The 25310-nt window shown below is 44.4% G+C and overlaps 1 protein-coding gene across 1 annotated transcript in view; it reads right to left on the bottom strand.

Moving 5' to 3' along the window:
• LOC144829050 (uncharacterized) overlaps nucleotides 1-17292 on the bottom strand; it is a 491023-nt gene extending 473731 nt beyond the window's left edge. Inside the window, exon 1 of the mRNA XM_078687792.1 lies at nucleotides 17154-17292. The gene's annotated coding sequence lies outside the window, so the exon portion shown is untranslated. The remainder of the gene's footprint in view (nucleotides 1-17153) is intronic.
• Between the last annotated feature and the right edge of the window lie 8018 nt (nucleotides 17293-25310).

Below are 25310 nucleotides of genomic sequence, written 5' to 3'. Positions count from 1 at the left end.
GCTCCACATACACACGCACTCAAGGTTAAAGGCACACGCATATAGTGGCACAGACACAGAGAGGGTCTCACAACAGCAAGGTCAGTAACTGTCAGGTACAAACCCACTCGCAAACAGCGTGACTCACAAGCGCAGTAGTGCACACACTCACACTGTTACATGCTTAAAGGAGCACATTGTCTATGATGCAGTGACACATAGACTATTACTATGAAGCACACACACTTAGACAGACATACCTAGGCACTTGCACGCAAGCATGCCTGATTTCAGATTTGGACGTAGCATTCGCTGCGTTCTGTAGTCTGAGAGGCATTTGACACACACAACCACCCGCCTTTAGCTCATACACACAGAAGGTGCCAGCGTGGGGGCTCCCTCCTCTATCAGCCTTAATGCGCTCTTGTTCTGCCAATTAATTAGCCTCCGAGTGTGGGGGCGGGCGCACTTGTTAACTCCCGCTCGCCCCACCTGCCGGGACAGCAGCAGTCCCCAAGCCTCCAGCTGCCTAATAACTAAGCTGCCTGCAGCCCGGCCGGGCACAGCTGACATCTGCCCCGCCATGCTCGGCAGCTCCCCTAATAAGCCAGGCCAGCAGCCGGCCACTGCGAGCCGCTCTTTAGCGGGCAGATTGTGTGACTTTGGACACTCTTACCCGCGTTAAAGTATTGCATTCCTCCCCCCCCCCCCGCAAACTATACACCCCTGTTTTCAAGTGGAGGCTGGAGTGCATCTTACTCATCCTAGAGACTAATTACTACTCTGATTTCTAGTGTTTATTTGGAAGGGGCACAGAAGTTGCAATTGTGTATTGCATGATTTCTTATCAAGCACGTAGCCGCAAACACCTAGGTAGGTCAAATGCAGGAGCATATTTTTCTAAGGTTTATCCCAAGCTCAAGTAATTAAAAGTACTTTGAGATGTGATAAATGCCGAAGATCACACAGGGTGTGCCTGCAGTGACGCCTTAATTGTGCCCAGATATCAGGTTTTACAGTTTGCACTTCAGCCGCAGGATGGGAGGTAGGATTTGTAAAGTATGCCCAGGATCACACAGTGTGGTCATGCAGCGGTTTTATTGTCTACTGGACCAATAAAACTAACATTGTACAGTATACCAATCAAATTTCTCTCCAATGACACCAGGCAAAGCAGACGCTCCCTCCAACAGATCACCAAGGGCACCCAGCTGTGTGACTGCAATCAACAAACTTATAAACCTTCATTGGAAATATGAACTACACAAAGATGTATTATTCCTCCCAATCTGGATGCATCCATTATCCAACTTAACACTGCACTTCCTTAATGTACAGTGTCAGTACTTCTTTACAGGCATGTCTATTTAATGTGCAGTGTTCCTTCTTATTTGCAAGTATGTTATATGTGTGTCATTTAATGTGCAGTATTAGTACTTTTTCATTTGCAATGCCAATAACTCAAACGTCCCCTAATGCGAGACCTATTGCATTGCAAATGCTTGTTTTTTTAAACGCCAATGAGGTGGCAAGTGCAGTCAGAGGGTTACGTTAGAGCCCAGCTGGCAGAGTTAAAGTTGGGAGAGCAAAATCAGTGCAGCATAAACAAGGCGGTCAAGGGATCATTGTATTCAGCTTCAGAAAGCATGCAGCAGAGAAACCCCATTGAAGCTCCTTTTGCTTAATATGAAAAGACTATACTCTAACAAAAAATCATTAGTTGTAAGTGTACATTAGCAATCAAAATCCAAATATTACTGCTGGAACTGCACCTACTACGAACTGTCTACTATTCTGGGCTTCAGCGTGTACATAAACCATATTGAAGATTGTGCTTTCAGACCACTCACATATAGACATTGCCTGAGGAGGAAGACAATTCGCCAGGGAATTATAGAGAATAAATAAATATGGATCTCTTTACAGACTCCGTGTAAAGGGCAGGTCTGGAGAAATGGATTTGGACTACTTTCAGGGAAATAAGGCTGGGGATACCACTATCGGTGACCTAGGAGGCACTTAACGCAACAATAGGGGACTAGCAATGGCCAACTCTGCTTAAGTTGCGAGGGATAGGAGAATGGCACAAATTATCTGGCGACATCACGGCCCTAGACTACAACAACAACTAAGTGCAGGTAACTAGTAATCCTAAGGGGCAACCTTTGAGGTCACGGAGCAGACAAAGTTGTGCTGCTCAAACTCGGGCAGGCTGTGTATGAAAAGGGAGACAACCAAGTCCCAAATTGGCTCAGGAACTCTAGTTACAGACAGCTGAAATACATAGCTGAAGTCTCAAAACTTACCGGGGTGGGAGAAATAGGCCACTCAGGACCTAAAAAAAAGAAAATGTGTGCTACAAGCAAAAAGCAAGTAAACAGCCAGGTTAATCCATACTTTCGGCCAATCATGCTACATACAGGTCCTCCCACAAGAACGTGTTGATGCACTGGAAACTTATCACTATGGGGAGCTGCTTTTAGTGCTTAAGCACACAAGTGCGCTCAAAAACATCTTGGCCTTTCAACAGTTTCCTAGTATGACTCTAGCCAAAAGAAGCAATATACAAATAAAAGTTCTTCGTTTTAAGTGGAACATGCATTGGCATAGCCAATAGGTCTCGCCATTGGGACCTTATAAGTGTTTAACCATGCAACAGTTAATGTTGGTGCACAAAGGATATTGTGCTGCATAACTAAATAATTATAAGGTCCCAAAAGCGGGCTCCTCTGGCATTGGGGGTGCCCCTGCCCCCCCCCCCGTGTGTAGGTGCAGGGCAGTGGTGCCGAGTACAGGGGCAGATGTTTTAAGGCAGGCATGGCTCCCAGTAGCTCCGACAGGCAGTACGAGGGCTAGAACAGGTTAATCACGAGATGCAGCAAACACTGCTAGCTTTCAGCATAAATGGGGTCAGGCGCTGGAAGTCTGCGGGGGTGATTCAGGGTGTGAGGGTGGGGTGAGACAGGGAGGTATGAAGAAACAGGGAGATAGGATGAGCAGCGATGATGCAGAGTGACACTGCGAGGGTGGTGAAATGAGCGTAGGGTGAGGCAGGGGGAAAGGTGATGCAGGGGTGAGATACGATGGAAAGTAAGCGAGACTATGAGGGGAGAGTGGTGGATGAAAGCATGCAGTCGTGTAACAGGTGGGATAAGATGGAGTGTGAGGTGAGAGGGGGGGAAGATGCGAGCCTGGGAGGTATGACAGGGTGGGGTGAGACTGCTGGTGGGGTGAGGCAAAGGGTGAGTGACGGAGGAGTGGGAGATGTGAGGTTCAAGGGGCGGAGAGGCTGCACACGGTGAGGATGGTGTAATGCAGGGAGGGAGGGTCAGTGGGCGGACTGTTCGTGGTGATGCAGGGGTGACACTGTTAGGGGGGCTGAGATGAAGAGAGCGCGAGAGGAGGATGGGAAGAGACACCGCAGAGTGAAAGCAGTAGTTTAATGCAGGGGGTGGGGCTGTGAGGGTGCGTGGACGCGGAGGGGTGGGGCTGTGAGGGTGCGAAGGGTGGGACTGGGAGGGTGAGCGGTGAAAGTGATGAGGGTGCAAGATGATGGAGGGGAGAGACTGAGGGTGCGCGGTGACAGAGGGGAGGGACTCTGAGTGTGTGAGGTGATGGAGGAATGACTGCGTGAGGTGGGAGAGAGACCACACTGCGAGGATGCTTTGTATTAATCTCCTGCTAATTTTAGTAGTAAAAGACGTTTAATAATTTGCTGCATTACCACAGTGCCATACTGTACAAAATGTATTACTTTCAATGTTGTGTTCATCTTTGTATAGCCTCTACAATGCTCAAAAACAACAGAGTGACTACCTGTTGAAATGCTCATTCTGCTACAGATTTTACGTGTAAATCGGCACACGCAATAAAACAATCTTTTCAATGCTCATTTCATTTGGTTTCAAATAGTAAATGCAGTGATTTGCCGTGTGACACTAAAATAAGGTTACTAAGAAACATGATGAAATGTTAACTGTCTATTTGGTTATACGCCACATAATATTCCACAGTGTGAAAAGACTAATCTGTTTTAATTATTTTCTCTTACAAGTCCTCAGGTCGTGAAGGCTTTTCAGATGCGTCCATAGCATGCTCGATTTAGACTGTTTTGGAAACCCATGACCACAAGGGAACCTGCTGGGAGAATTAACCTCCACAGGGTTCCCCTACAGATTGGACTCATCATTAACGGACTGAAAGAACAGCAGGGGGCGCGGGCGCACCACTTTTATCAGAAAGACTTTTACCACAGACCGCTCAAACATAGCTCTACGGTTCGTAGCACTAGGCGGCGAAATTGATCACCAAATGAATACTTGCAGAGAAACTACAGAGCGATAGATGATACGCACTCTCAGTTCGCCGACAACTTCTGTGCTTTTTAAAGGAAGCTATGCCAAAGCGTATAAAATGCATCCCGGCAGCCACACGTTTCTATAATTGGTTCTGTGAGTTCGCCTTTGAACTGGTGTGTTGGGAATCCAGGAATGTGTGTTCTTGGACGCATACATGAATACAGATTACAACTCTTTTTTTGCCAAAAATGTGTGATTTGCATGAAGTGTATATATTTGGATATAAACAAAAAAAGTAACAAGCATTGGCCGCGCGGCCGTAAAAGTAACGCGGCTGCGCGGCCATGAAAGCAGAGTGACGCGATCTATGGTGGGGGAGGGGGAGGGAATTGAAGCGTGGAGAGAGGCACGCAAGGCTTAATGAGCCTTGACAGAAACCCACATGGCGGCTGCGCACGTGCAAGCAAGCCAGAGGCCAGGAATAGCCTGTGGTAGCACTTTCAAAAGCCACTCACTAAATTTCTCGCAGAGCAGGACATGCGCTGGCTCAGCGAGGCCTAAAAAAGGAGCAGCAGTAAACCGCTCTGTAATGGGTCATCACAAATCTTTTTTCATGTATGTCCTAGATCGGAGTATGTGTCAACAGGGAAGGGACTCCAAATACTCTTCAAAACCACCACCCCCATTTCTAACAATCGCACTGTGGACACTTTTTTAGGCCTGCCTGTTCAGAATATTATGTTTAACAATCACGTATTTGATTGATTTTTAGGTCTCCCCTGGCGAACGCAGCGCAAAGCACTGTGGCCAGCGAGAAGTATTGTTACAGAGTTGCCTCTCAGGCGAGACAAGAGATGGGCACGCGCAAGAGACGAACTGGAAATGTGGACGCGTGCGTGAACAGGAGATGTTCACGTGCTTAGGGCTCAGCTCGCTCCCTCTCTCCCCCTCCCTGTCTACGCGCACGCAGGACAGGAGATATGCACGCGCGCATTGCGCGCTTTTACTCACTCCCCCGTCGGCACCACGGAGAAAGCTTGTTGACAGAGGAGATGCTTTGCCTGGTCCCTTTGTCCTGCGGACCTCCTGTAGTTTGAAATGCAACTTCAAGGCTCGAGGCTTGGAACAGCGACTTCCTGCCCTCCAGGTCATGAAACAGAAGGCCTACTGCCCACAAGACCCTTACGATTTCCTGCTGTTTCTCGGACTCATAGCTCGCTCTCTCACACTTCCTCTAGGAGGATTCTCTGATGTTATTGCCAGGACGTATGAAAGTAAATATTTTATTGTAAACATTACCCACGATTTCAGCGTTCTAAAAGTGTCTAGTGTAAGCTTCATGTTTGTCGCTGGGTGTTAAGTATGGTTACTGTCCCGTGATAGCTTTGTGATTTGATCTGTCGTCAGTAAGGAGGTACGATGGTTATTAGAGATGTAAAACATTTGCACCATTTGCTTTTCAGCAGTTAAATGGAAATGCTGCAAAATTATGCACAGTTGTGCATTATTATGCGTATTGCAAACCCATCATTTACTCCTATATTTTAGTGCGCAATGCGTTCCCACATAATTTGACGCAATGCTGTATTTTTGCCAAAACAAAGTGCAAAAACACAAACGCATCACGAACAACAGCTGTTCACGGATGCTTGTTTGTGATCGTGTTGTACTTTTTTTTTAGCCAAAAACTGGTAAATTTTTACTGCAAATGGTGAGCAGTTGTGTGAAGTAACATTAACAGTTTCTGGAATTTCTCATACCAATCATTACACGAAATTTCGGAAATTACACAAATTTATGGAGGCATAGTTAAAATTTCACCCAAGAGTACCTATTTTTAGGTCTCGCCTGTCGATGCGCATGCGCATCGAGCTTGCGAGCCTATTGCGGCTTAAACAACTTTTAACTAAGAAGCAAGGAATCGTGGCGATTCCTTGCAGTGCCCGTGACTTTTAAGCTCAATGCGCATGTGCATTGAGCTTAAAAGCGCGTGCACAGCCGCAATCGCCGTCAGCCGCATTCCTCCGACACCTTTTGAAGTGAAGCTTAGCTTCACTTCAAAGGCCCGGCTTCTTAACACCCACATGCCGCTCTCCCCGCTCCGCCCCCTCCCCTGCCCGCCTTGTGCATTTCTCCCGACTGACTGTCTGCTCTCTGTGCTATCTTGGCCCGGCTTCTTAACACCCACATGCCGCTCTCCCCGCTCCGCCCCCTCCCCTGCCCGCCTTGTTTCTTTTCCTTTTTATTCCACCCCTCTCCTTCCTTTTCCATCTGCCTTACCCTGCTAGCGGCCCCTCATCCGTCACATGCTGCCCTGTCACCCCTCTCCCCTGCCTCTGCTCCGTGCAGATTTTACCCCTGCGTTCCGTCTCTCATGGCCCGTGATGCTGTGATGCGTCCCTGACTCACTCTCAGACTTCACAGAGACTGTTAGGTTTCTTTGATTGTAAAGGGGATTGTTGGGGGGCGGGGTGTTTGCAGATGACAGAGGCGCTTACACTGCCGTCTAGTGAAATAGATGGCTTCCACGCCATGTCAAATCTCCCATTCGGCTCCGCGGTCCCTTTATAATCTTACATTTCCGATATGTGGCAGTCTTCTCTCATTCTGCCTGCATTGCTCTTAGGTCTCTTGGAGTGGCGCTACTGCTACAGCAAGAGGTTTGCTTGGGGGCAGGAACGTGGCGGGACTGGGAGATGATGCTGGTTTTACTCCTGACTACCGAGGTTCAACAAAAATCTTTACATTTTTGGCAGATCGCCTCATTTGCTCGTGCATGTAAACGTGAATGTAACATGCATGTTTGCTAATTGCACGTTCACCTCTGGAGCTTCTTGGCGCTGAATAACCGAGGTTTACTGTTACCCGCCGCAGTGATACTCATTTTATGTTTCATGTAAATATGTCATTTAAAAGCACTTGTATTTTTTACTGTCCCAATCACGCGTACACCCCTCCGTTTTGTGTAATCTAATTCACAGCACTGCGCTGCGCCAGATATACAGGGACGTGTCTGTAGAGCTCTGTTTGTCACTGCAACAAGATCTACGCTGTGTCGGTCAGGGGGTTTGCTGCAGAGGCAGTCTTCTGAGGAACTGCCTCAGTTGTGTGATCCTGGGCAACTCGCTCTGTATCACTGCGTTCAGATCGGCATTCATCAAAGTGAAGCAAACCAAAGCCAGTGCCTACCATTGTGTGAAAATAGGACAGTGTGTAATCTTATTTCAAGCAAAAGTCATACATCTCAGGATGCGCTCACAATCCCTAAGTTATCACAAATTCAACACCCTGCAAGTGGAATGTGTTAATTTGTGTGCGTGTGAATTCGAGATCCTACATTTTTTAATTAAATAGTGGAAAGTATGAGGTCCTAGAACAATGCCCTCGAGGGACCCCTCTGCCACACCCTGAAAACGCCCATTATTATATGTGCACACATGTTGGTTCTATGAGAGCAGTTACTTCACAGCCTTAAGGCCACACTCCATGTGACATCCCTTTTATGCACCATATGAACATGACCTGCACTTGCTTAATTCTTAGATGTTTGTATTTAGCCCCTATGCAGAGGGTTGAGGCGATGAGGAAGGTCACGTGCCCAGTAGATGTCCCAAGATCGTGAAGACAGGTTGTCTTTTATTCTGAACCCTCTCAGATGTATGCATGACCTTAACATATGCATGTTCTTTCATATGCCTGGCCCTAAGATGTCCTCAGACATGCCTGACCATAACATACTGTGAACAGAATATGAATGTACTTACATATTTTCTCAGAGATGTCAGATGCTCTTGGGTGGTGTGCCTGCATGTACGCAAGAGCGTGTGTTGCTTTGACTAAAAAAAAAAAAAGCACTGGTGTTGCCAATAGGTCTCGCAGTAGGAAAGTTGGAGCTATTGGTTTTGTACATGACAAAGCCCTTTATGTTTTTAAAATTAAAACAAAAATAAAAGGCATTGCTATTTGCAATTGTAATAGCTCCAACTTTCCTACTGCGAGACCTATTGGCAACCCTTCACCCTCAACCTCTCACTCACCCTCAACACCTCAGCCTCACCCTCACTCGCCCTCAACCCCTCACACTCACTCACCCTCACCCTCACTCACCCTCACCCTCACTCACCCTCAACTCCTCACCCTCACTCACCCTCACTCACCCTCACCCTCACACTCACCCTCACACTCACCCTCACACTCACCCTCACACTCACCCTCACACTCACCCTCCCTCAACCCCTCACCCTCCCTCAACCCCTCACCCTCCCTCAACCCCTCACCCTCACCCTCAAACCTTCACCCTCAACCCCTCACTCACCCTCACTCTCACTCACCCTCAACTACTCTCACTCACCCTCAACCCCTCACCCTAACTCACCCTCACCCTCACTCACCCTCAACCCCTCACCCTAACTCACCCTCACCCTCACTCACCCTCAACACCACTCACCCTCACCCTCACTCACCCTCACCCTCACTCACCCTCACCCTCACTCACCCTCACCCTCACTCACCCTCACCCTCACTCACCCTCACCCTCACTCACCCTCACCCTCACTCACCCTCACCCTCACTCACCCTCACCCTCACTCACCCCCTCACCCTCACTCACCCTCACTCACCCTCAACCCCTCACCCTCACTCACCCTCACCCTCACCCTCACTCACCCTCACTCACCCTCACTCACCCTCACTCACCCTCAACCCCTCACCCTAACCCTCACTCACCCTCAACACCTCACTCACCCTCACCCTCACTCACCCTCACCCTCAACACCTCACCCTCAACCCCTCACCCTCACTCACCCTCACTCACTCACCCTCAACCCCTCACCCTCACTCACCCTCAACCCCTCACCCTCACTCACCCTCACTCACCCTCACCCACCCTCACCCTCACACAGTGCAATAGGTCTCAGACCATTTCAGTTAGAGCTTTAAGAAATGTTTATGGCTTTTTTTATTTGTAATTCTTTAGCATTGGCTACAGGAAACAAAAATGCTAAACATTTACAAAACAACCCTATAAACAATTCTAAAAGCACTAACTCTAATGGTGCGAGGCCTATTGCATTTCCAATGCTTGTTAAACATTTTTATTGCTAACACATGCTACAATAATATAAAGAAAAAACACCACCTAAACTTTGTGTTTACGTACTTATAATAAAAATGTTGAATTAAAATTAATGAACTAATGCTCCTGGTGCCAATTTCTTCGTCTCATTCCTTACTTTATTAGGGAAACGTCCCTTTGTTACAGGCATGTCAATCTGTTGTCCCTTAAATCTTAAAGGCAAGCCTACATTTTCCATACTACATATACATATAGCGGCGATCATGTCCCAGAACTTCTTTTAATCGCATGCTCCTCCAACCGGGTCAAACAAGCATTTGCAATGCAACTGGTCTCGCATTTGCAAAAATTTAAGCTATTGGCATGCCTTACAGTGTTTGTTACTAAAACATAAATAAAAGGGCAGGCAGTGTCATTTACAATGCCAATATCTTAAACTTTCGCTAATGCGAGACCTATTGCATTGCAAATGCTTGTTAAAAGGGGTAACAGAACTTAATTGCCATGTTTTAATATGTTTAGACATTTTTAACATTGCTAATTTAATAAAAGAAATGAAAAATTCTGAGGGAGCCCGATGGGGGGGGGGGAACAGCATTTAAAAGTTTGAAGACCACTACTCTAGACAAAGGCCAATATTAACCCCTCCCCTGCTGGTGACGGAACCACTGTCATCAGCTGCGGTCGCGCTGTGCTGATGACGGAGCGGTTCCGTCACGGCCCGCTCGGAGCGCCTGCTCGGCGCAGATTCCGCGCCTGCGCTGAGCGTTCCATTGAGCGGGCGGGGCAGTGACGGAACCGCTCCGTCATAAGCACAGCGCAACCGCGGCTGGTGACGGAGCGGTTACGTCACCAGCATGCGGCCGCCCCGCCCCCTTAGCACTGCGGCGGAATAGCCGCCGCAGTGAAGGGTTTAAGCAAGTCAGTACCGACCCTGCTCAACTCAAACAGTCCATTCTGACCTGCCATTCTACATCCTCTAAAGAAGAGAAGACAAGCAACTCTACATCAGCAATATATAGCTTGGAACCTAAAGCACATTGAGCAACAGACACACATCAAGTCAACTCACCCACTTAGGGTGTTACATCAACCGTACAAAATTTGATGAGAATGCTTGCAAATCTAACCACTGGTATTCACATGGGGTAGCGTTACAAACTATCGCTTTTCCACTAATGTGCCACTCTTGACAACAGCCTGCCTTATGCAAATCAATATTGTCCCTGCTCCTAGTGTTTGATGTTAACATCCTAACTAAGTGACCAAGTATATTTCTAAAATTGGGTCCCTTGCTCAGTGCTACTGGTATCAAGTTGCACTTATCTGAATAGACTCAGTCAACCAGTAACCAATCATGGGTTGCTTGGGTTCTGGTCCAGTAAGAAACTGGCTTGGCAGTTGATCACTTGATTGTTTAATTGCTGTGGTTTTTTGGCTTTTTTAAGCAAAAACGGGGAGGCTACTGTATTATTTGGTCTGTGCTTTAAATGAAAAAAATAGGAGGTGCAGGTGCTCATCAAAAATAAGCAGTGGATTGGGGTGAAGTTTAGGGCCGGCTATGTTTTTTTACCTTTCTACGATTTGTATGCAAAAAATATGCATGCATTGTAAGAATGTCTAACCATTTATATAGTACTTACCAATAAGGTCCTTAATATTAACCAAATTAACATTTTGTTAGCAACCTTACTGAGAAATAAAACAGCAAGTTTAACGTTTGCCTTGTAGTTTGCATGCATATCCTTGATGCAGGATCATAAGTCATTAAGCTATATGACAAAGATTTCAACTCGTGACCTGCAGGTAACACATTGATCTCTGCAACAAAAACAGTACCCAACGGTGCACTCTACATAAAAAACATATCTGTGATCTGCACATTTCATGCTGTGCGTTACACCAGTACAAAAGAAATTGGGTCCGAGTTGTGGTTCATCTAGTGTCAAACATCACTTAAATATTTGTTTATATCGACAATCACCACTAGCTTTGGATCAATTAATAACGAAACTTTTACAATATTCTAAACCTCAAATGGCATTTATTTATGCAAGGTTATTATTTCCTCATTTTGCAAAAAATTATTCATCACGTGCAAACAAATTACTTCAATGTAATTGTAGAATCATTACATTTAGAGTGCTCTCTGTGAGGAGGGGAAAGGGTGTGCATAAGATGGGAGGGACAGGGTAAAGGTGCTGTGACATATTGAGAACATCATGTTAAAATCTGAAAATGCCTTTACAATCAGATTTATGAGAAAAAGTTCCCAGATTGCATCACACATAGGTATGAATCAAATTCTTATTTGAGTCCTATGGTGTGCCGAATTGGCGTAGTTCTACGTTTCGACCCCCATGTACGCTAAAGGGTTACTTCAGGCCTCATGTTGGGGTCTTCATCAGGAAGGTAGGTTAGAGAGCCTATAAAAACAATGCAAAGGCTAAGTTCAGTTATTGTGGTGATTATTCAATGAAGTACTACAGGATGAAAGGAAGAATCTTACATACATCAAAAGACGGTCGCCATCTGTACCGCTTGAAAATGGGCCTTGATGTGCTCCCAAGGTTTCTGTAAAAAATTAAGGAAAGTCTCAGGGGACTGAGAAGGGCTTTGGGCCCAGATTGGGTCGAGTGTGAGTGGGGGGACTTACTTGGGCGGTGTTCTTGATATCAGGTAAGGCGGCGCCTGGTCAGATGCGCTCAAATAGATCGCTCCTCGCGTCCCGTAATGTCGGTTAAATCTTTCTGAAAGATGTAAGCAAAAACCACCATTAAAGGCTGTACAGGCGTGGGGATGTCATTTGAATTTCAATCGGAAATTCGACCAGATCGGTAAAGGCGTGCGCATTATGTTCTTACAGAACGCACTGCCATGGGGTCTCGAGGTTACCATGTAACTCTATTTTAGTAAAGGTTCTAGCGATAAACTAAGTTTTTTACCTCTTCGTTGGAGAGGCCGCTGCCGGCAGTCCGCTTTGCAAAAAAGATTTCCATTCGTAATAAACCACACAATGTTGTTCTCCTGGTCTACTGGGAAATGTGTTGAGCCTCATACATTTCCCAGTAGACCAGGAGAACAACATTGTGTGGTTTATTACGAATGGAAATCTTTTTTTCATAATTTCTATCTTTGTAACATGAATATGTCATTGCCAATATATATGTTTATTGTGTATGAGGTCCACTGCACCATACAACATTTTATAACACTGTAGGATGGGCTTTCAACAAAGGCACTCGACATTGCGAGGTAATTTGTCCTAAAGGAACCCCCCTTCCCACTTTTTACCCGCTCCCTGAGCCGACTTCGTCCATACGTCACACCATTTCAGAAAAATTCATTCCGATTGGTCCGCGTGTGACGAGCCCCTCTGCCCATTAGCACTGAGCGGCTGCACCGCGAGTGCAGACAGATACAGCGAGACAGCAAAGCGGACTGCCGGCAGCGGCCTCTGCAACGAAGAGGTAAAAAAACTTACAGTTTATCGCTAGAACCTTTACTAAAATAGAGTTACAAGGTAACCTCGAGACCCCATGGCAGTGCGTTCTGTAAGAACATAATGCGCACGCCTTTACCGATCTGGTCGAATTTCCGATTGAAATTCAAATGACATCCCCACGCCTGTACAGCCTTTAATGGCGGTTTTTGCTTACATCTTTCAGAAAGATTTAACCGACATTACGGGACGCGAGGAGCGATCCATTTGAGCGCATCTGACCAGGCGCCGCCTTACCTGATATCAAGAACACCGCCCAAGTAAGTCCCCCCACTCACACTCGACCCAATCTGGGCCCAAAGCCCTTCTCAGTCCCCTGAGACTTTCCCTAATTTTTTACAGAAACCTTAGGAGCACATCAAGGCCCATTTTCAAGCGGTACAGATGGCGACCGTCTTTTGATGTATGTAAGATTCTTCCTTTCATCCTGTAGTACTTCATTGAATAATCACCACAATAACTGAACTTAGCCTTTGCATTGTTTTTATAGGCTCTCTAACCTACCTTCCTGATGAAGACCCCAACATGAGGCCTGAAGTAACCCTTTAGCGTACATGGGGGTCGAAACGTAGAACTACGCCAATTCGGCACACCATAGGACTCAAATAAGAAATTGATTCATACCTATGTGTGATGCAATCTGGGAACTTTTTCTCATAAATCTGATTGTAAAGGCGTTTTCCGATTTTAACATGATGTTCTCAATATGTCACAGCACCTTTAGCCTGTCCCTCACATCTTATGCACACCCTTTCCCCTCCTCACAGAGAGCACTCTAAATGTAATGATTCTACAATTACATTGAAGTAATTTGTTTGCACGTAATGAATAATTTTTTGCAAAATGAGGAAATAATAACCTTGCATAAATAAATGCCACTTGAGGTTTAGAATATTGTAAAAGTTTCGTTATTAATTGATCCAAAGCTAGTGGTGATTGTCGATATAAACAAATATTTAAGTGATGTTTGACACTAGATGAACCACAACTCGGACCCAATTTCTTTTGTACTGGTTTGTGGACCCAGGTCCCCGAGTTCCTTAGGGCCTAACCCTTTAATACTCGTGCGTTACACCAGGCACATTGATCTATGCAATTTTATATTCAGTTGAACCTTTGATTAGAAGAAAGCACACAGATATTTCCAGAAAGTGTATTAACCACCAGTTATTAAAGTGCCATTGTACCCAGGAATTTGCTGGACGCACAAAGATCTCTGTACCAGGAAATATTTCGAAATGCAGCATGTTGTGATGAGTTCTGCAAGGCAGAATAAAGTCAATCACATTTGTCTTGTCAAATTAAATAAGTTCAGACTTTGCTCTTTGCAACTGCACCCACTTTCTGGGGCCAACCCTTGGCCCTTGCCCGATTAATAACACTTGTGTTGGCCTCACGAGTAGCCATTTATAAAGTACATTTGCCTAGAGGTGTGTGAGCCACTAACAAGTCGAACCAGATGCTGGGCTCTGGCTCAGCTCAAGGTTCTCTTGGTACCCTGAGCCCAAAACGAGCCGGACATTCACGTGGCTCCAGCCTGCTGCACTCACTGTGTCCTTATGAACAGAGCTAAAAAACAAAACATTATGTTTGGCGTAAAACAGAGACAAATAGATACCCATTTAGTGGCTGATATGTACAAAGTGAAACAAGAAAACCTGAGATTTATCCCAGCCTCCCCACTTAACCAAACTATGATCGTAAGCAAATATTTTGTTTTACAAATCTACCTTTCTCGTCATTATACCTCAAACTTATGTGACTTATTAATGTCAAAGCTACCATATATAAAGGAAATATGTTTCTTTTAATTTTGAAGAGACTTTACCCTATTTTACGTGATATTTGTTGGATGATTTATATTGCAAACATTTCCAAGGCTCGGCTCATGTAAGGTCTCTTAGAGCTCAGCCAGACCCTTTGCTCGGCTCTCCCTGTAAATTTAAAGAAAATTATCTATAGAAAGGATGGGGACGGACTGTTAAAACACATTCCCTTCACGCTAAAATAAGTCTAAATACATTTGCCCACTTCACACACTTAAACGTCCATTTCATACTCTCTGAATCACATTTTTTTTCACATACACCGTCACTTTTTGTCAGTCATACCCACGTTTGTAAACGCACATCTTATTGTTTTTACTTCCTAGCTCAAACATTCTCTTTCACTTGCAGTGCCAGACAGTCGAGGCGCTCAAAAACTTTAACAGGTACTGCACTTAATGTGGGGGAGGGGGTGTTAAATTTTGTGCAATGTACGTATTCTCAGATCAAAACATTTTCAGAGACTACCACGGTGTGTCTTATTGGAGCAGTTACTTACAAGGTGAATTGTCTGCTGCAAAACATTAAGTTTATAGTTCACTAACATGTTTATCAATAGATGGCACGCTGAGGAATCAATTCTAGCGTTGCTGCGTTTTCCAAAAAATATGAATGCATTGATTTAATCTAGGTTCCTGCATACTATTTTCACCTTGTGCATCAGCAGGGCCTCTAATGTGAAGTACCCTTATATAAACAGATCAGGGCTTGAACAATCCTTTAATTTTTACTAGACCTGCAGGTCTAGTAACTTAAAAAATGTACTAGACTGAACTGAAATGCACTTGACCGCAGTCTCTGAAAGCAGAGCAAAATTTGACAAGTTAACAAGATTTGAAGGCATTTTTATGTCTCTTTCACTTTATGAGCAATAAAGATCATTTTAAATCTTGCTATCTTGTCACATTTCCTTTGCTTTCGGAGACAGAGGTCAAAAGTCAGTTTGTCTTCCTTCTTGCCAGAAAGGAAGAGTATGACCTAAAAATAACGTGCCCTAATTTAATATGGTTTGCAAATGCGAGCGGGCAAGTGGAGTTTGAGCTCTGCAGATGCCAGAGACAGAAGGTTTTACTGACAGCCTAGATGAATGCCTAGAGGCTACACCAGAAGCAATGTTCTGAAATAATTCCACATTCAACATATGAGAACCAATCAATGTTTTTAGTTGATATTTGTTTTATGCATGATGTGAGTGGACTCCCACAAAATACATGATTAGGGGCTTAGTAGTTCTTAAGTGACACCATGTTATGCGACATGTTCAATGTGTGCCTGGTTTTTGGAGTACACACTTTGCATGCTGGGATTTTAAAAATCTCTTACTGAGAAACAGAAAAAGAAACTGCAAATCCCAAAATGCAAAGGTTAGCCAGCTAAAATCCAGAACTGTATTAAAAGTGTCACACCTATAATAAAGCCATCTATCGCAATTGGTTCATGTCTAGTTATACATCTGAAGTGAGAAGCTGCTACTTGTAAAAAGTTAAAACAAACGCATTTTGCTTTTAATGTTTTTCATTAAGGTTAATCAGGGAAATTGGTGGAGAGGGCAGAGATTTTCTTTCATTCAAATGCCTTTCATTTAAACTGCTGATGGGCACAGATTTGTGGCCATGTAAAACAATGGGTATGCTAAAAAAAAATGTATTAACCTGGAAAATGTGTCCCACACCCCATGCCCATTGGGTTTTATGGCCACCTCTCAATCCCCTACAAAATATAACGCTGGGTCTCCTACCTTTCCTGTAATAAGAGCTACTTATGTTCACTAAAAGCCACCCTGAACTACAAACAAATGGTTGCAATAGTGACCACATCAGACCAGATAATTTTGCACAACGCGTCCCCAAATGTTATCAGTACCAAGGACCTCAGTAGTATTGTCAAAACATGCCTCATCATGAGTAACACCGAAGAACCATAGCTGCAATGTCCTTATCACCAACGTAAACATTTTAGCAATAAGTCTTCCTTATGCAGAATAATTTAACACTGAAATATCAGCTTTGAATATTTTTCAGAAATTTAAATATTATCTACAAATTATGAGTTCTGAAAATACACACATTTTCAAATGTTGCATACATATCATTGCAACTTCGTGGAGATCCACGTAGCGCAACTCTGCCCAAGCAAAAACTTATATTTTAATAGGCTGGGCTGAGGAAAAGTCCCGGTCCTCAAAAGGAGAAAAAAATAAAAGTCCCGGTACTCACTACCGGCCCATTTAAAACACTGCATTTAGTTAAAAAGACAAGTGCGAGGGTGGTCGGGGTGCAATGTGCGGCCGCGTGCCTGACCTAAACATGGCCCCAGAATTGAGCATTCGCGCCAAGGAATAACGCGCCCGTGGCACAATATCCAAAGGAACGCGCGCCCAACCGGGTTCGGAAACACTACTTATAAGAGCGGGGCAAAGGAAGCGGTAGAGTAGCGTGATCCTTCAAATTCAACCGACAAACCGTCGTCCTCACCTGACCACAGAAGCACGCGATGTTTCCGAGGACGAACGCCAGCAGCTCAGGTCCACAAACCTTTTCCTGGCGCAGTGAAAATGGCCTCCCTCTAACTTCCGTTCTGTTCAGAGAAGGCGTTGGCGTGACGTAAGTTCGGACACACATCCGGCAGCTACTGCGCGATTGGCTTTTGGACTGAAGGAGAGCCTATGGTCTCCTAGCAACGTGAGACGCACTTCCCCGAGAGTGGAATACAGAGCAGACGAGACCTTGTAATAACGCATTGCTTATTGTGTCTCTGTGTGACAAGACGTTGTTTTGATCCTGAACGTGACCATCTTCAAAACAAGCATTTGCAATGCAATAGGTCTCGCATTAGGAAATTTTGAGCTATTGGTATTGTAAATGACAATTTTTTTTTATTTATGTGTTGGTTTTGAAAATAGCTAAATTAATAGCTTTGTCATTTGCAATGCCAATAGTTTCAACTTTCGCAAATGTGACACCTATAGCATTTGTAATGCAATATGTGTTGTATTTACGTGACTTAGATGTATTGATATTACAAATAACAATGGCTTTTCATTTTTTAAATAATTAATACTTAAATAAAAGAAATTGTAATTTATAATGGCAATAGCTTAAACTTTTGCAAATAACTTTTGTGAAGATTATGTTCATTGTATTTTATTGTGACAAAAATCCAAGAACAGAAGTGAAATATTAACATCTTTTTGTGACATTTGTAATAAAGCGTGAAACACTGAGAGAACATATTTGAGCCAGTTGTTGTTGAATGGTTGCACAGATTGATGCTGTGGTGGCTCTGAGTGATGTTGTGGTGACGACGAGTGATGCTGTGGCGTTCAGTGATGCTGTAGTAGCGCATAGTGATGTTGTGGTGCCCCTGAGTGATGTTGTGGTGCCCCTGAGTGATGCTGTGGTGATGCGATAGATAGATAGAGTGAGTGCGATAGATAGATAGATAGATAGATAGATAGATAGATAGATAGATAGATAGAGTGAGGGCGATAGATAGAGCGATAGATAGATAGATAGAGTGAGGGTGATAGAGTGAGTGAGATATATAGAGTGAGAGAGATAGACAGATAGATAGATAGAGTGAGGGCGATAGATAGAGTGAGGGAGATAGAGTGAGGGCGATAGATAGAGTGAGGGTGATAGATAGAGTGAGGGAGACAGACAGACAGAGTGAGGGCGATAGATAGAGTGAGGGAGATAGATTGATAGATAGATAGATGATAGATAGATAGAGTGAGGGCAATAGATAGAGTGAGGGAGATAGATAGATAGATAGATAGATAGATAGATAGATAGATAGATAGATAGATAGTGATAGATAGAGTGAGTGCGATAGATAGACATATAGAGTGAGGGCGATAGATAGCTAGACAGACAGAGTGTATTTATGTTGCATTGAGTAGAGTGTAAGTATGAGGTGTGTAATTATGTAGCATATAATTATATGGCACTGAGTGATATTGTTTGGAGTGTATGTTGCATTGAGTGCAGTGCAATTATGTGGCACTGAGTGGTATTTGGAGTGTATGTTGCGTTGAGCGCAGTGTAATTATGTAGCATATAATTATGTGGCACTGAGTGGTATTGTATGGAGTGTATGTTGCATTCAGTAGAGTGTAATTGTGTGGTGTGTAATTATGTGGCGCTGAGTGGTATTGTTTGGAGTGTATGTTGCATTGAGTCCAGTGTAATGTAGTATTTAATTATGTGGCACTGAGTGGTAATGTGTGGAGTGTGTGTTGCATTCAGTAGAGTGTAATTATGTGGTGTGTAATTATGTGGCACTGAGTGATATTTGGAGTGTATGTTGCATTGAATGCAGTGTAATTATGTGGCGTGTAATTATGTGGCACTGAGTGGTATTTGGAGTGTATGTTGCGTTGAGCACAGTGTAAAAACCAAACATGTGCAGTGTTACAAAGTTGCCTACAGATACGCGTTCCAAAATTATCTCTGGATTTTGTTTAAATAAAAAAATGACATGCTGTCTGGGCACATTTGCATTTTGTGTTAAGTTTCCTTTAAAAATAATATAAATGCAAGTGCATATTTTCGAACGGTTTGTCTTTAAATAACATGCAATCCCCAATTGTACGATTTCTGTGAGCTTTCTTAGGAAAGCTGACACAAAAAAATATTTTTTAAAAGCTGCCGCCTAATAATAGCCCCAGCACCTCTTTTGTCACAAATTAAGCACTGGAAAAGCGGCTGTAAGTAACCAGCACTGCGCGAAGTAGCTGTAGCTAAGCCACAACAACAAGGAACGGCAGCTGGCTGTGTGCACGTGCATTGGCGAACATACACTGAACAGTGCACTGACGACCCGAGCCGCAAGACAGACTGGTGTGCACCGGTCAACCCCTCACTCCTTTTCACCTGGGCAGGACACCCACTGAGCAACACACTCCTCACTGCCTCGGACGCCGCGCAGTGTCCCGGGTGATTGCAGCAACTGTTGTAAAGCCCCAGCTCGCACTACTGAGAAGGGGCCGCCTAACCCTAAAATGGCCACCAATAAAGACACAAACTTAGAAACAAAGGACTCGCTTACTTACGTCAGCTTTTTCACCCATCGAAGATGAACAGAGTCTCACTGCCCGCATTCTCCAACAAGACAATACAGCCCCCAGGCAGGAGATACTGTCTGTTCAAACCTTATGCACCTTATGCAACCTTCCCCCCTCTCCACTCCGACTCTTTCCAGCTTCTGTCCTCTGCCCTCACATGCCCTTGCCCTTTGTCCCCACCCTGTTTTTCTGTGAACCTTAGACAGACTTCCTTTCGTCTCTATGGTTGTCTCTTCCCTTATCCACACTCCCTCTCCTCCCCTACCCACCACTACTTTCCCTCGCCTTTCACTCCTCCCCTAATCGTATTGCTGATTGTTTGATTTAATGTTTACTTGTTGATTTTCTTCTAGAATATTGTTGAACCACATTGTTGCACTTCCTGTCGTCTCTCCTATCGTCTCCTACCGCATCCTCACTCTATTTATGTCTCTTCCTCCCTCCTCTCTCAATGTTTTGAGACTGAACTATTTTGTCTGATGCCCGATGGAGCTACTTGGTTTAGCTATAGGGGAGATGGGCCTTGGATTCCCTCCTTGGTCGTCACCTACCCAGTCGGTCTTCAGACAGACTTCTTTTCGTCTCTCCTTATTTGTCTCTTCCCTAGCCCCTATCCTCTCTCCCCTGAATCTCTCCCCTTGCTTGCTACTCTGCCTACCCCTTGTCCTTTGTGCCCTTTGACTAAGCACTCCTTCTCCCCTTGTTGGGGAAAGATCCAATATTTATACTCTGGAGTCTCAGAGAACCCGCTGAGAGAGTCCACTGTGCAAAGGGAGCCACTCACACTTGAGGTATGGTATGGCACCCCTTGCCAAAGCACTCCCTCTCCCCTTGTTGGGTTGTTGGGGAAGGATCCAGTTTGTAGGCCTTGGAGTCTCAGAGACCTCTCTGAGAGAGTCCACTGCGTAAAGGGAGCCTCTCGCAATAGAGATAGGGAAGGGATACCACTTCCCTTGGGATCACAGCTTACTGGACTTTGGACGTTGCCTTGACTCGTCTACCGGTTTGTGTCCCCGTCACCCTTCCCCTCTTCTCCCCAGGCTGTGTCTCTCACCCTCCCCTCCCCTCCTCTTTCCCACCTTCTTTATCTGTCTACTTCCCCTACTCCAACCCCCCCCGAATCTCTCACCTTGCCTTCCTTTCCCCTTACGTATTTTGGGCTTATTGTTTTTCTTGACCTTACAAGTAACTATGTTGCCATGCTCTTAGAACTGTGTAACCTTTGTAACAATGTAACCTGTAACTATGATCTGATGCTCATGTAAAGCGCTCTGATTCCTCCGGGTCTAGCCAGCACTATATAAAACTTTTAAAATAAAAGAAATAAATAAATTGGGTGATAACTTGCTTTTAAAAATAATATACATGCAAGTGTTTATTGTCTAACGTTTTTATGTACATTAACACACATACAAAAAACCGCAAGGAACTGCAGCTGGCTGGGCACATATGAGAAGGCTTATATGCGGGTAAAAAAGGCTGATATGGCCTGGAAAGGACACGCACGGATTCCAAAGTCCGCCTAAGAAACTCTTTTAGGCCAGAAATGGTGAAAGCGTCTGTAGATCCTTTCAAAGTAAAATAAACACGAGTGCTAAAAGTCTCATCTTTTTCCCTCTAAACAACATGTCCTCCTGAATATTATGATTTCTGTGCTGTTTCTTAGGCAGGCTAACAGAAACATATTTCAATAAAAGCTGCCACATAATCAGAGCCCCGGCACCTATCTCGTCACAAATTAAGCTCTATAAAAGCAGCTGTAACCCGCACTGTAAAAGCGGCACTAGCTAAGCCAGCAAAAAAAAAGAATTGCAGGGTCATGGAGGCGAGCAACATGGTGGGCCAGAGTGCTGTAAAAGTAATATGGTGGTGGGGGCAGCATTCAGCTGGATGGAACGCAACATACAAGGGAGTGGGAGACAACAGAAAGATGGTGTGGGTCAGGGGAAGTAAGACGGAAGACAGGGTGGAGGGCAGCAGCAAAGAGCTAGTGAGCAATATAGATCCAGAGGGGAAGAAGCATATTTCTCTCAATGCGGGTTAATTAAAACCCAGTGTCACTGAACGTTTTTTGTAAAAAGCGGTAACATTTTTGCAGTATTGTCTGTTATGTTGGTAACTCTGTGTGCTTTAAATGAGGTTGTTCATTTTATGATTTTATAATAAAGACTGTGCCAACTTTATACCCGGGACCCTCGGAACGGCTGCTGCAATGGCTCTTCCCACTATTGCTCCCAGTTGAGCGGGGATTCTGGAATCGCTGCACTGGCGCCATGCAGGGTACTACTAAAGCCCTTATCTCACTCGGTATTTATTTACAGGTAAGAGATGCGGCTGAAGTCATAGACATAAAGGAAGGACTCAAACTAGATTGACATTCCTTTTAAAGACACAGAAGCCCGATTGAGGAGAGTTCGGCAGGCTGTTACTTTAGTGCTGGCAAGGCTGACCGGCATCGCTTTCTCAATGAAGTGCAGCCGCCAGGACCATAAAATGCCTTTCAGCCAAATGAGGTTCCGAAAGAGACGGAAAGGGATTGGAGAGACCTACTACCCGTGCTGACTGCATCACCCCCTCCAATGCGGCGAAGTACCGAAGGTGGAAAAACAAGCTCTTGGCATTGCTGTGTGGGGTGCGGGGGAGGGGGAGCAGGGCAGCGAACGAACATATGGCGAGCGGCGGAGGAGCAGCTTGTGAGCGCGCATTCCAATGAAGTCTGGTGTGAGGCGTGGGGGGCGGGGGAGGGGGAGCAGCAAGCGAGTGGGAGACAGGGAGAGTGGGAGAGTGGGACGCAATAAAGAGCGTCTACAAGGTGGTGAGAGAGCTAGCCCAAAATGTCTTTGGAGGCGCATGGTCTAGCACCGAAGAACGGGTGTTCGAGCAAGTCAGCAGAAGCCACAAAACGTGCAGGAAAAAAAAGAAACGTCCGAGTCAATGAACCACAGACGTGGCAATCGACCCGCGTGGTCGGAAGTGTTGATAAGAAAAAAGGAGTGAAAAGTGTGCGTAGTGGGAAGTGCTGAAAACGACTCGTAGGTGATAGAGAAACAATAACGAACCATGTTCGTTGTCAATTAAAAACGTGCTTCGCATGCGTTCAAATTATCATAAAGGAGTGCACCCGTTTGGTGCGGTGTCGGGGGTGAAGTGGGGATCAAAAAGGCTTACCGTGAACAAAATGTTAGAAAACATGATCAAACGTCGTGGTGTCATTATCGAGTGGTGTGAATCACCCGGTGAGCCGTGAGCATGCGTAATAAGCATTGTGGGAGGTAATAGAAAGTGGACTGTCGGTAGTATTGTGCGCGGAACAACGCGCAAATAAAGGTACATGAAAAAATACATGAAAACATTTGTTTATAAAGAAGTGGTAAAGTGAAATAGAACAGCTGGGAATGTAAACATGAAGTAACCAGAGACATACGAGTAAAAAGCAGGTGAAAGGGAAAAGGGAAACCAAAATCCATAACGAGGTGTATGCCCACAAGAATTATCACAAAAAAATCGACTACAAGCAATCTCAGTAGTAAAGAAAACACATACGAGAACAATTAGAGGGTGGAACATGCGAGGGTAAACTAGAAAGGAAAGAGAGAAGGGGTAGGGGGGCGTGGGAGCAGGGGAGCAAGCGTGTGGGAGGGAACCAGCATGGGGTGTGAGTGAGGCCAAGCGCGCGCCTGGCGAAGCTTCACACTTCAGTAGACAACATGCTTTGGGAGGAATCCGGCTTCGAATCCTCTTGGTCAAACAGTTGTTTTCAACACAATAGGTTCAGAGCAATAAATTGTTCGACCTAAAAACACGCAATTTACTCAGAGGTTTGTTTCAAGTAGGCAGGCTCTTGACAAAAGCGTCCTTTTTAAATCAAACCTCCGCATATTGCTTCATTGCTAGTGAAACTCGGCAGTATATGTTTTATTGTAGGCGCACTAAAAGTGTAGGATGACCAGATTTTCAGAATAAAAACGGTACGTGAACGGACATGGAAATAGGACTAATTTACCATCTTGGTGTCAAGAAAAAAAAAAATATATATATATATATATATACACACACACACACACACACATATCTATACATTTCCTTATCTTGCTGTGAAGAATTCCAGGGAAAGTTGCTGGTAAAGGGCTGTACAGCCCCGAATAAATCCCCCTCATTAAATCCTGCTGTGCTGCTAGAATGAGGAGATATAGAGAAACAATGGTCCCAGACTTATTATTCGTTACAGTCTAGTTAAGAAGACTTTCATTATTCAAAACAACACATCAGATATGTAAATGATTAGCATAGGTTCATTGGTACACACCTAGCTCTCCAATATGTAAATCTGTACATCCTCAAATGACACAACGGCACCCAATGTAGCTATAATGGTGATTGTTTATTATTTTTCAATTGCTTTTATAACACATCACTATAAATAAATACTTCAACAGAAAGTTTGCTCCAAACGAATTGTGAAAAGGGGAAAAATGTGCTTGTGAATAGGACAGATATGAAAGAGGGGAATCGAGTCTGGATATTTCCCAAAACACAGTCATTTAATGCTTTGTTATCTATTAGCAAACTGGCTATGGTTTACAATGACACCAGTTCACAATTAGGCCTGTCCCTCATATATAGTTCCAAAAATTGTCGTTTTGCGATTTTCTGAAGATGCACAGACAGTTATCATCTGTTAAATGGCAGGGCTGTCCTATTCACAAGCACATTTTTCCATTTTCACACTCCGTTTGGAGCAACCTTTCTGTTGAAGTATTTATTTATAGTGATGTGTTATAAAAGCAATTGAAAAGTAATAAACAATTCCCATTGTAGCTATATTGGATGCCGTTGTGTCTGTCATTTGAGGATGTACAGATTTACATATTGGAGAGCTATGTGTGTACCAATGATCCTGTGGTAATCATATACAATCAATCAATCAATCATAAAACTTTATTTCGGCAACCAGTGCCATGAAAGCATCATAAAAAAAACACTCAATATATACATTAAATTCATAAAAAATTTACACTGATTAAAACAAATTGATAAAGGAATAATCAATGATCCGGTTCCTATTGCAACTCCTCCCACTAACCCAGATTATGTCCAGAGTGGTACAGTATAAAGGTCAGTCATAGAGATTTAACAATGCCATTCTGGGAAGCCATTCTTTTTAGAATGACGCTTCGGGTACACCACATAGTAAATAAATAAAAAACGTTAAATGGAAAAAACAATAGGCATATGCGTATCAGATTTAAATATCCTAAACGCTTTGCTACAGTGTCTGGACCCCAGGTTCCTGCAAAGTTGGAGTAACCAGCGTGATCTAGCATTCATAGCCCTCACAGAAGAATAGCACATGGAGTTCTGTTTCGTCAGAGGAGTTACATGCCGGACACACCCCCTGTTTGAAGCCCCCGGCCACTTACTAGTGAAATAGCACAGCGGGAGGACTCCATATCTAAACTGTACATACAGCTTTTTAGCAAGGAGTGGCTGGATATCATCCAGCACCGGTTCTAAACTGTACCAGTTTTTTACTGCCGGAATTCCGCCGTCAGGCGCCGGCAGCAGT

This window comes from Lissotriton helveticus, chromosome 4_1 (assembly GCF_964261635.1).
Source record: "Lissotriton helveticus chromosome 4_1, aLisHel1.1, whole genome shotgun sequence".
Taxonomy (NCBI): Eukaryota; Metazoa; Chordata; class Amphibia; order Caudata; family Salamandridae; genus Lissotriton; species Lissotriton helveticus.
This window is presented reverse-complemented; position numbering and strand designations above follow the sequence as displayed.